Below are 12035 nucleotides of genomic sequence, written 5' to 3'. Positions count from 1 at the left end.
GTCTGAGAATCCATTTATACCAGTTTTTTGGGTTTGGCTTAATCTCTAATTCTTTAGTTCCCTAGTGACTGACTTTGATATTATAGACATTAATCTGGTGTTCTCTGACTTTTTTTTTCTTTTTTTTTTTTTCTTTCGTGTTAATAACACAATAACCTGAAAATTACACTGTCATCCAAGACATTATTCCTATGTCTTTTAACATAGTCCCTTATGTCTGACTGGGGGACCATTGAAGTAGTTGCATTCCTTACACATATGACAGGCCTTTACAGCAACATCATGTAATGGAAAATTACATAAAGAGTTCTCCTTGACAGATAATAGAGACTGAGATATATTTTCTCAACTTGGCAGTGCTTATAGCCTTTTTTACTTTCTCTGGGTTTTCATCTTGAGTTTTGAATCCCCTTTTCATCTGAAGCAAGACAGGTTTATTTGATTTTGTCTGTGAAATCTAGCACTGGACTTGCTCCACTGCATTTTTTTGTCAAAAAAAAAAAGAGCTTAAAAGTATGTCTGTAAGCCCAAAGCTCTCTGAGGTCTTGCTCAATTTGCAGTCCATACATTTACAGGTACAACCTTAGAGTGCTGTTTTGGAGACTTCTGTAGACATTGGCAACAGTGAGTTGGCGGTAGTTTCAACCAATAAGGACCTTGCATAATGATGCAAGAATTTTCTCCCCATATCAAATCCAAAGTCTCCTCTGTAATTGAATGTATTGAAATTCACTTTTATTAGCAGCTGTGGCATATGAGTTTACACTTGACCATATTGTTTTACAGAGAGGGATGTGCTAATATCCATGTAGGTGGTGAATAAATAGTTTACATTATTCAGGTACTGTTTTATCTTCTCTGAGCTTTTAATATCCCTGTCTCTGTTTAGGTACAGTAGGACACTTGGCTTGTTGAGTTACGTAGAATTTAATTTTGGCATCATTTTTTTCTGCATCAGTCTGTCAAGAGTCTTTGTATTTCCTCCTTGTTTGCTGGATCAGGGGTGCTGGCATATTATGATACTTACAGATACTTACTGTGATCTACTTGCATATCTTGCCGTATAAACTTCTCCTCATGTTTACTGTTTCATTATGCAGAACTGGTGTTTTTGCTTTTTTAGTTTTTCTCAAACTCTCCAACTTCCTATAGCTGCATGAGCTTCTTCACTCCTCCCCAGCAGAAAGTCACTTTCTCTTTAGCTTGCTGTATACCACCAACATTTTCTATTTTCCAGCAAAAAGCATATGTGCCAAACACAACTGAGATGGCAGTCTTCAAAAACAGTATCTCCCTATGGGTGTGTTGAATGTGCACAGACATGTGGTCTTTTTTCCTATGGGCAATGCCAGAATCCTGCTGATATATCAGAAATGGAAAAATATTTGGCATTAGCCATCTTTTCAAGGATTTTTCCCTTCACAGGTAGTGGAAAGTATTCCTTTTTTACATATCTATTTGATTATTTTGAGTATGTCTGGAAGCAAAAATAAGCACACTCGTTTTTAGTGAGTGAATCTATTTTACATTCTTCTAACGCCGGTGTAGTCACCTGGAGCTGTGTACCAAAATGTAATGCAATGAGCTGGGAGTGAGAGATGCTCCAAAAGTGGCTCAGAAGCAGATGTCTTTGGCAGTCCCAGAACACTTTTATTTCCTTGCTGAACAAGTCCACATGGGCCCTACAGTTGGATCTCATGATGATGTTGTGATATTTACATCTCCAGAGCCTGTTTTGCTTCCTTCTACAGACAAATCATGAAACCTTCCCAAAGTAGCCTTGATGGTTGTATGACAAAGCTCCAGCAAAGGGTCTGAATGTAATACCTTTCAAAATGTATCACAACCATAGAGCCATAGGTGAAATACATCTGTTTCATTGCTGGTACCCTAGTACCTTTTGAATCTCAGTTTATGGTGAACGTACTTGTCATGGGTATCCAGACTGACACAGCCTGGCTGGATGGTGCACAGCAGTGGAAAATTCTCACTCCTTGAAGACAGTGTCAAATTCTTCACCTGTTTTGCTTCTCTTCTTTCCGAAGCATGAACTTTCTCCTTAAGACCAATGGAGTGACATGCTTTTAATACAAAAATAGATGCTCTTTACCCAGGTTCTGTTAAAGTTTCTATAAGTTTCATTTCTTGTTCACACAGGCTTGTAATCTGTCTGCTCTTTTGTGGGAATAAACTAAACCTGAATTGTATGTGCTTTTCTTCTATTACTTATAGCTTCTCTGACAATATTGTAAAGATTGTTTCAGGAAAAATCAAAGCTAACTTTTTTCTATCTTTCTTTTTATGTGAATCCATTTATTATCTTTATTATGTAAAAAAAAAAAATATACAGTCTGCGATCTTTGATATATACATAGTTTTTCACCTTTGCTGGCTCTTTGCAAATTTTTATTCCTCTGTACAAGGTATTTTAAGTTCTTTTAACCTGTATGCTACTCTGTGTTTCCCAGAGGTTTATGGTGGTCAATACAGCTTTTGATGTATATAATTCCCCTCTCTTCCAACCAAGTTACCTATTTGCCCTCAGGCATCATCTCCCTATTTATGTTATCTTTACATCCTTTCACTCATACTCTGTGGATGTTGATGTCATTGGATCATGGAATAATAGAATGGTTTAGGCTGGAAGGGACCTTAATGACAACCTAGTTATAACTCCCCTGGCATGATCAGGGACACCTTCCACTAGACCAGGTTGCTCAAAGCCCCATCCAGCCTGGCCTTGAGCTCTTAAACATATGGGGTAGCCACAGCTTCTCTGGGCAACTTGTTCCTTTCTTCCTATCGGCAATCTCTGCATATGTGTAGAAGCAGAGCCTGTTCACCTCTTTTCAGTGGTAAAGACAAAACTGAATTTTGACATCCGAAGCATGAAAGGCTGGAATCTTCTTCCCAGGAAGTAACAGCAGGCTCAGAGAGCTAGAACATGGGGTTTTGTCCTTCTGCTGGCCAGGGAGAAGAAAAGAGGCTAAAATGGTTGCAGCAAGCGCTTAGTGTTTATGGTTGGTTTGGTTTTTGTTTTTTTTTCATGTTGTCTAGTTAGTTAGATAACCCATACGTGAAGCAGGAGTCTTAGAGTTAGTTTCTTCCTCATCCAGAGGGTATTCAACCCCTCTCTGGTACTTGCATTGTAAAACAGTTTACATGTTCAGAAAAGCTTTGTTAAAAGGCAGGTATGCAAGCAGTAAGAAGCCGCTGCTCCACTAAATATGGAGCTAAGTATGTAAGAGTCATGCAAGAGGCCCAAGGGAAAACAAAAGTGGTGGTTTGAACACCTAAGTAGAAGAGTTACAGATTTCAGCCCCTGTTCCCAGGACCGTGGCTCCTATAGACAGTGATTTTGGCATACAAAACATATAACATGATTCATTTATTTTTATTTATAGGATGCAAACTGCAATATCCCCAGGAACACATACTAGAACCCACTACCTGCTATGGGACAGTATGTGCATCTCCTCAGAGTCAGGATATCCCTTTCTAACCCTTACGCAGGCTGGGCAAACCCCCAAGAGAACTAGGTAGAAGCTATCTCTGAAATGCATTTTCACCTTATTGATTTATGCAGAAAAATTGAGAAAAGCAAGTAGAAATAAACCCATGTGCTTGTTAAACATAATGAGTATGCTTTTTCGGTTGGTTTGTAAATTTAAACGAAGGAATGCCTCGTCAAATAAGCATAGGTCTTACTCTACATATATAAGACAGGAGAAAGTGAATTCTCTAGTGCTAGGGTCACAGAGGCTAGATTTTGCTACTTTTATTCCAGCTGTGTAGTTGAAAGTGTTACTGACTGTATTTAATGTAATTAGTGGCAAAGTAAGATAATACAATGATAAAGTCATAGTGACAAAACAAAGACTGTGCTATTTATCTGTGTGTGTAAAAGTATATGCAGATCTGCATGTATTCCCAAGCTTTTAAATTCCACATTCATGAGAATTTTTGGCAAATCTTAACATTACTGAAAAAAGTATGTATCAATCCGTAGAATTTACTTAACAACTTTTTCGTTTATGCCTTAGCCAAGGCTAACCATGTGTGTGCATTAGAAACCCTTGACAAAAGGCAGCTGAGGGCCGAAATGTTGGGAATTTGCCCTCTTCACCCTTATGAATAAATCTCTCTTTGAAAGAAAGGAAAAAATCCTGTTGGCTTGGAATATCTCAGCATGCTGACTGTGCACAAACCAAGGCTGGAATAATCATGCGTTACTGTGATTTGTTTTTGTATTGCCTCCTTATCATGTTTTAAAAAAAGAATACAAGTAGTATAATTTCTTATTGCTTATTGCACCAGGTGGTTGCCAGATAATTAAGGAGGGCCAGCTGTTAGCTTTCAGGAGATGTCAGTGGAGGGACTGATAGACTTATTTTAACCAATGCATTCAAAAACCTATAACATTCCTGAAAGTAGTAAAGCATTTGCTTGTCTTGACAAGGAATGTTAGGAAAGCACGGAATGCTGTTGTATCTGTCTTTTTAGTGAAGAGTAGAAAGACAGCAAAATAGATACTATGTGATGAGCTAATTCTTCATGGACCACCAGTGAGTGCAGTGCAAGCTACACTTTTAGACCTGTTTCTGTAAATGATGACAAATGAAAGCACGGTCTGGTAAAACCAAAGAAAATGGTTCTGTCTATCTCAACCTACCCATAAGCTGTGCCATGAAAGTACTTTTAAAAAGTGCATTTAATAAGTAAATTTGTTCCACTGCTGTCTCTTGGCACCTAGGTTTATGAAAGCTGCAGGTCCATGAAGACAGTTTAGAGCAAAAAGAACCTGCCATCAAAAAAATCTAAGTGCAAGTATTATCAGTGTTATTAAAGCAACTATTGCAACACGCTCTTTTTAGTTTTCCTGCAGTTAAAACACTAATTATCATTATTCACCACTTGATTTATAACATCAGCTAAGCTTTCTCCTGTTCATGCAGATTTTTTAATAATCAGAGCTGTTCTTTCTTGTTCTATCCCATCCCTTAAATTAAAAGGCTTTCAATTAGGCACAACTCCATTGATCTGATCTGGCACTAGCCCAGGCAGCAAAGTTTGCAGTGACGCCGGTGGAAGCTGGCTCAGCCCTCCCCAGCTGTGTGTTACGGAATGATCACTGCACGTTTCTCCCTTCCCTCTCATGTCACACCACCATAGTAAGGGTTTGTAGAGGTGATCAGAAGGAGGAACATGGATGAATAAGGCCACAACTTCATTAACAAAATACTTGTGGTATCTGAGGAGGCGTAGAGCAAGGCTACAGTGCTTCTACTGTGTAATCACAAAGTAGCTTTTCCAGAGTTTCTAACACCCCAACTCTCCTCCTCTTCTCTTTAGTGTAGTAGTGGAATAGGGATCTCACAAGGCAACACCTCAGGACTTGTGCTTCTTTACGTTTAAGGTCCACTAGCAAGATCCCAGTACTCTTTTTCTCCTGTTACTTAGATCTTTTATTTTTTTTTTTTGTACAAGCTGCCTCTTAGAATAACCTAAAATGTTCCTACAGAAATGACCAACATTCAGGTCTAAGTCATTCACCAGTCTGTCTTTTCCTGACATTGCGAAAAAGACAAAAAAATTGCCAGTTTAACAACAAAACTAACTGCTGGCTACCAAAATTCATCACTAGGCGGAATCAAAGTTTTTTAATACTATATTATACAGAAAGTCAGAGAGTCTAAACCCTGAAGAAACAATTTATTAGAGGGGTAATGAAGAAAGAAGCAGTTGCTCTCTCTCTGAATTGTGGCAGACAAGCCAGAAGAGATAGGATCCAAACTATGTTCTCTGACTTGGGCTCTCTCTGTCCTTTTAGACATAACCATGGGATGGTAAATGTGTTCCACTTACAAATCAAGTCTGTAGCAATCATTTCATTTGAATTAGGAGGTAAGCTGACTGTGACTATAGTCAACAGCATAATGACACCATTAGAAGCTGAAATACTTAGCAAAAATGCACATTCATAAAGAAGCATCAGAAAATACTTGCTTAAATACAGCTGGATAAATAGCTTATGTAGATAAAGAGAAAAGAGATTACAGATCCTTGCATCTGGCCAGTCTCATTCTTCTTTTATGGTGCACTGAAAAGTAAATAGACAAATCTATCCCAAATAACCTTTATATCCTTTTCTTTCCTGGATAGTTTCCTGCTCTTTCAGCAAGGTAGAAATGACTTTCTAAGACACTTTTTTTTTTTTTTTTAAGAAGAGAAACTAGCCCAGTTATTAGAAGGAATCTTATTTTTCATATTTTTTTGAATCAGTTCTGATATTCCACATACACAGGCTCAGGTATGTTAACACACACCCCTCCTCCATCCCTTCCTTCAGCAGGTACTTTCTCCTTTATATTTCAGAAGCGTAAGATTTGCGAACATCTAAACTGTGCACCTAGACTCTATGTAATCTAAAAAGGAGAAAATAAGATCCTACTGATATCTTTTTCCTGTGATTTCTCTCACACTGAACCAGAAGGTGATTTTAAAGACAAAGGAAACAATATGAAAAAAAAAAAAAAATACTGGATATAGGAACTAGAACTTGAGGAATAAATAAAAGATATTGTTCAGAAACATTCTGCACATAGATAAATTTGTTGATAGATTTTGCATTAAAAAAAAACAAAACAAACAAACAAAAACTGGTAGATCAATACGAGTAAGGAGGAGCAAGACATAAGGGTACAACTGCAGGGTTTGATAAACAAAGCAGGATCAAGATGAAGCAGAGACTGTCTAGAAGCCAAGAGCAGGCAGAAATCAGAGAAAGTGAGAGAAAGAGGAACTGTATAAAGGCAGGAGGCAGAATAAAGATGATAGAGACTTGCCCACTAAGTTTAACTGAAGTGAGAGTTAAAAGAAACCTCTAGCTTAGATTATCTGCTGGCAAAGATAAACTATTTTTGTTAAATCATTTTTAATCCCTGTAACTTGTAATTCTATGGCCCACTTTTGCATACCAAAATAAACCTTCTCCCACATTTCTGTATCACTCTATCATTAGGACTGTTATTTCAACTTTTTGTTTTGAAAAACATTCAGCCCTCTAATAGCCAGCCAGGGACACAAGATTTATGTTATCCCTTTTTAAAAAGAAAGTGGTCTTAGAAGCCAAAATTTACAGAAGTGCAGCAGAGCAGTTTCAATACACACCAGTTTTTCCAAATGCAATGAAGGTACAAGATAAGTCAGTCACATGAAGCACAAGACAGTACTGAACAAAAGGAAAAAGCGATATATCGTTGAGACCAGTTCTGCCTTGGCTGGGAGACAGTTCTGACTTCTACTATATGACAGCTCTTCTGACTGTAAGCAAGTAAAGAAAAAACCTAAGGGGGAAAATGAACACAACATTAGGTTGAAATATATCCCCCAGAGAGGCAAAAGGTAAGGCATAGCTCCTTCCTCCAATGTGCATGTAGGACAACATGTATTACTGCTTTATCTTTAAGACATCCCACCTTTTTTCCTGGGCTGTTAGCTTGCTTCATTCCCCTAAACCCAGCTTCAGTTAGAAAGAATGTACGAGAACTTTAGCATTCTCATTTCAGGTTTTCACCATCTTACACCAGTTTTATACCACTGAGCTTTAATCCATTCCTTTCAGCACAAAGGAATGGAGTACACATTCCTACGCCTGTATGAGAAGGAAACTAGAGGATCTAGATACTTTGTCTGCCTCTCTAATTACTGATTTTCTTGCTGTCCTGCTGCAGAATTCAGAGCCAACACCTATTTCTGGTGACTGAGGATATCCAGCGTCTTGGTCTAGCCTCAAACACCCATTTTCCTTTATTCAGGAAGAAGCTGCCATTCATTCCTGCACCTAGAATGTTACTCCAAGCACACATATATCTGCCACTGCTCCTGACTGAGTTTGTCCTTACAGGTATGGAGAATGATACTCATCCCTTACCCAGTATTAAAAAATTAAGGACCTTAAAATAACCATTCCTCATCCCAATACTTCTATCATTATCTTGTTGTATTTTACATTTCTCATCTGTTTATCAGTACTGGAGTGGGCTTTGTTACTGACCTGGGTGAGATAAGGAGACCCCTAATGGCTAGCCTTCAAGAACTGACAAATAAGAACAAATTCCAGCTTGTATTCAACATAGTATATGAATTATAGCAATTTGTGCTAATGGGGTTTTATTGAAGGGATGATAAATTCACTTCCTCAACCGCTAATTCAATCAATCAATCAATCAATCCATCCTTATTTTGGAAAAAATGTTAAATCCTGAACTTTTAGCCTACCAAGGAAGGCCTTTGAGGAAGTAGGAAGAGTCATAGTCCTCCCGTTTCATCATAGGGTGTTCCTGTTCTTTGTTTTAAGCAGAGAGAAGAAGCTGACAGCTTTGCCATCAATGTTACGGTGATATCCAGACATGGTCTGCTACATATAACCATTGTCTGCACTCATGTATAGGAAAGGGAAAGGGATATGGTACATTTTGTATAGACTGAATGAGTTATACTGGAAGAGCTAGTCCCTGTGGACCACAGCAATGTGAATTCAATCTGTTTAAAAACACAAACCAAACCAAACCCAAAAAAAACCACCAGATTCAAATATTTTTGGGAACGATTGAATTGAGAAAAAGAGAGCTATAACACTGGGTAAGTGGATACAGGCACATCTGAAACAAGTGTCATTAGTCTGTGTGGGTCATGATGATATCTTTTATTTTTTTTTAATACACATGCTGCTTTTAAACAAAGGAACTATTTATTAAATAGTTTCAATTTGAAAGGTTAATCAAGCTGATTTAGTGTGTTCTGGCTGTGGTCTCGTGCTATATTACTGACATGAGTCCATCTGTAGGAGCTTAATGCTGTAGCTTTAATGGAGAGAGCATATCACATTCAAATGACTTGAAAACATGAAGACAAAAATTTCAGTGTCTATACTAAGGTTTGAAACGTAATGAGACTTCTTGTTCTCTGCCTGCTCACTGAGGTGTATCTTGAAGATCATGTGAAAATCGACATGACTAAACAAAGGTAATTTCACCACCCACTCTTTTTCCTTAGAACAGTGTTCTAGACAACTGCATGTAATCCAAAGTATACAGCAATACAGCTGTCATCACATCAAGTTAGACAGTATAAGAACCATCTTTTCAGAAACTTTATTAACCAAGATGTATGTTATAAGTTTTTATTGCTGCTTAATTGTGTGATATTTGTATTGGACTAACAGTACAAAGTGTTGAGATTATGCAGTTCATCTGTACACTACTCATGGAGTGTTGATTGAGTTTGTTCCAATTACATCATTCTAGTTGTGCAATCTTCAAATTTCACCAATTTACATTTCCTTTCAGTATTTATTAACATATCTTATAATCAGATATTACAAACTCCCATAAAACAGCAGACTGTACAAAACATAATACTTATTCTGTAAATAGCATGTCATTCTTCACAAAATAAACCCAGAATAAACACAAAAATAATTTGTGTCCACATGGAAGAAGATAGTAGCTTTAGCAGTCCAGCTTGATCTTCCCTGCCAATGCCTTATAACGACAATTTGTCAGATGGACCTATGTGACAGCCCAGCTGATCCTTCTGACAGATGCAGTGAGCATATCAGGTTTCATAAGATATAGAGGAAAAACATCTCCAGCCCAATTTTGCAAAATTTTCATCTGTAAGTTTGGTACTGCTGAAAAAAAGAGTTTATCTTGGAGCATCTTGGTCTTTTTTTTTCTTTTGGAAAATGAAGGCATTTTGGGAGTTTCAATGTAAAGTTTTCTTATGATGTTTTGTAAAATAAATATATTGTCATAATAAATGTAGTCATCAGAACAAAGTATTTTGACTGATTCAAAGATAGTTACTTTTTAAAAACTTATTTAAAAAAGTTTTAATTCAATAGAAAGTTGTAAAATATCAGATTTTCATTTTAAGCTCTATTGCCATAAAAGTGCCATTGAAATAATCTAAGATTCACATTTTGTAATTTTTGAGTGCAGCATGTGTGAATTGCCATTCTGTTTGAAAATACAGATGACACTGAGTTTCTTTTAATGTAAATTACCTTTTGCAAGATCTTTGGTAGAAGATAATTTTATTAAAAAGTGGGCTTTTTTCAATTTCTATTAGGGCGAAAGGTGGCAGGAAAAGCTGTTATGTTATTAATATCTGTGACATGTGGTAAGCAGTATACTTTAATCTGCTCTGGTTGGCTGATCCATGCCTACCCTGCAGAATAATGAACAACTACAACCTTTCAGCACATTGGAACTGTCGCTTCTGCTGGTCTACTCTACAACTGTAACACTGTTAGTTGAAGTGTTGGCTATGACCTGCAAAGAGCCATGTCTATGGAAGACACAAAACTGGTGTTCTCAAAGAACACAGTTTGCTGTGGCCTTCTTGAAGGAACAGGACCCTGGCTCCAACTCCCTTCTGCAGCATGGAAACAAATTGAGGTCAGCAGTATGAGAAGTGTAATGGAATCTAATGGTTGCTGCTGCCTACTACTAGACCTACCTACGTGCCAGCATGGGAAGGGACTTCCTGTTTTTTTCTATCCTCTCTTCTCACCTAATTTAGGAATTGCTGATAGAATAATTAAGGTCCTTGGATTGTGGACCCTATGTTCCTACTTGCTGAGGACCCACTAAAATAGCTGAGCAAAAGGGCTTAGCTATATTGAGGATGAGCACTGCAGCATTCCCTAGAGGAATTTATGGCCCTAGTGTCATCAGTTTAGTGAGTGAATGGGAAGTATGAAACAGCTAGTACTGAGTAAGAGACTGTCTAAAGTATCCATTGGAAAATGCTGACATAAGAGGGAAAAGGGCCAACCTAGAACATTCAGAAACAGAAGTATTCATTCAGGGTGCAATTCCCTTTAGAAAGCAGTGTAAATGAAACCCTTACTGATCGCATTCGAGATGACACTATTTACGGGACCTTTGAGACAAAATGAAAGCAAGTATATTTTTATCTATGACATCAGTGTTTTATGCTAAACCTTATCCTGGATGTTTGCTCTCATAGTTAGTTGCTTATTAGGTGAGTGGCTTGATTAAACCCTTCACAAAAGACAGAAGTAGGAAATCACAGGAAGAGCATAGTGATGCTTTAGCATCTGTTCAGCTCTATCAAGGTGACTATCCACCTCTGAATTTACAGAGAAAATGTGCTGTAACATATCAGTTACAATAGTATCTGAAACTCCATGTTTTTGATTTAGCTCTTAAAGGACTCCATTTTTTGCGGATCAGGTGCAGGCACCGGGAGAACTTGGACCTGAAGTGCTCTGAAGGAATAGTTTGAAAACCAGGAGTAAGCTCAAAGGAAGTCCCCTACCAAAAAATGAAAGAGATGTTTATTTTCAAAGGAAAATAGCAGTTGCTTTCAAAACAATTTTGTAGTTCCAACAGAGTTCTTTGGAGGAGAAAAGGTATGAAAATATAAGTACAATCACAAGAATTTAGAGTGAAGGTAACAACAGCAAGATTGTCATGAAAAATTCCAAGATTCAGTCTCCCTTGCCAAAACATACATAAATATATATAGTGCTGTTAATGAGACATATACCTCTAACACCAGACAGTATAATTATGTCTGAGCTTTATTATCACAGCTAAATAGGTGTTAATTGAATATTTCCTTTTTTTTTTTGCTGGCCCCTCTGCTTTCCTCCAAGATCATTAGCTCCTTGGCAATTGCCTTGTCCTCTCACCACAAGACTGGAGGAAAGTCCGGCAGTCAAGAGATGGAAAAGGCCCAGCTGTTCCTCCATGGAACTCCATTTGTAGTGCTGAATAGAAGACAGTCTCTTGTAATAATAATCCAGCACCTCTGTTTGAGATCATGCCATTGCTCTGTAGCTGTTACATTCCCTGGAGCTGGCAGAAGGACATCATAAACACTGTTCATTAAAGGAAAAAATCCCTTCCGTGAACTAAAAAATCTCTATCCTTCATGTAGGGACAGGAAACCATCACTGGACTCAAACCTCCCATGGTGTTAAGCTAGCAGTATCTCATTAC

Source organism: Pezoporus flaviventris, unplaced genomic scaffold, assembly GCF_033815535.1.
Source record: "Pezoporus flaviventris isolate CSIRO_AGI_PZ_B2104156 unplaced genomic scaffold, CSIRO_AGI_Pfla_v1 ptg000007l, whole genome shotgun sequence".
In the NCBI taxonomy this organism is placed as follows: domain Eukaryota; kingdom Metazoa; phylum Chordata; class Aves; order Psittaciformes; family Psittacidae; genus Pezoporus; species Pezoporus flaviventris.
This window is presented reverse-complemented; position numbering follows the sequence as displayed.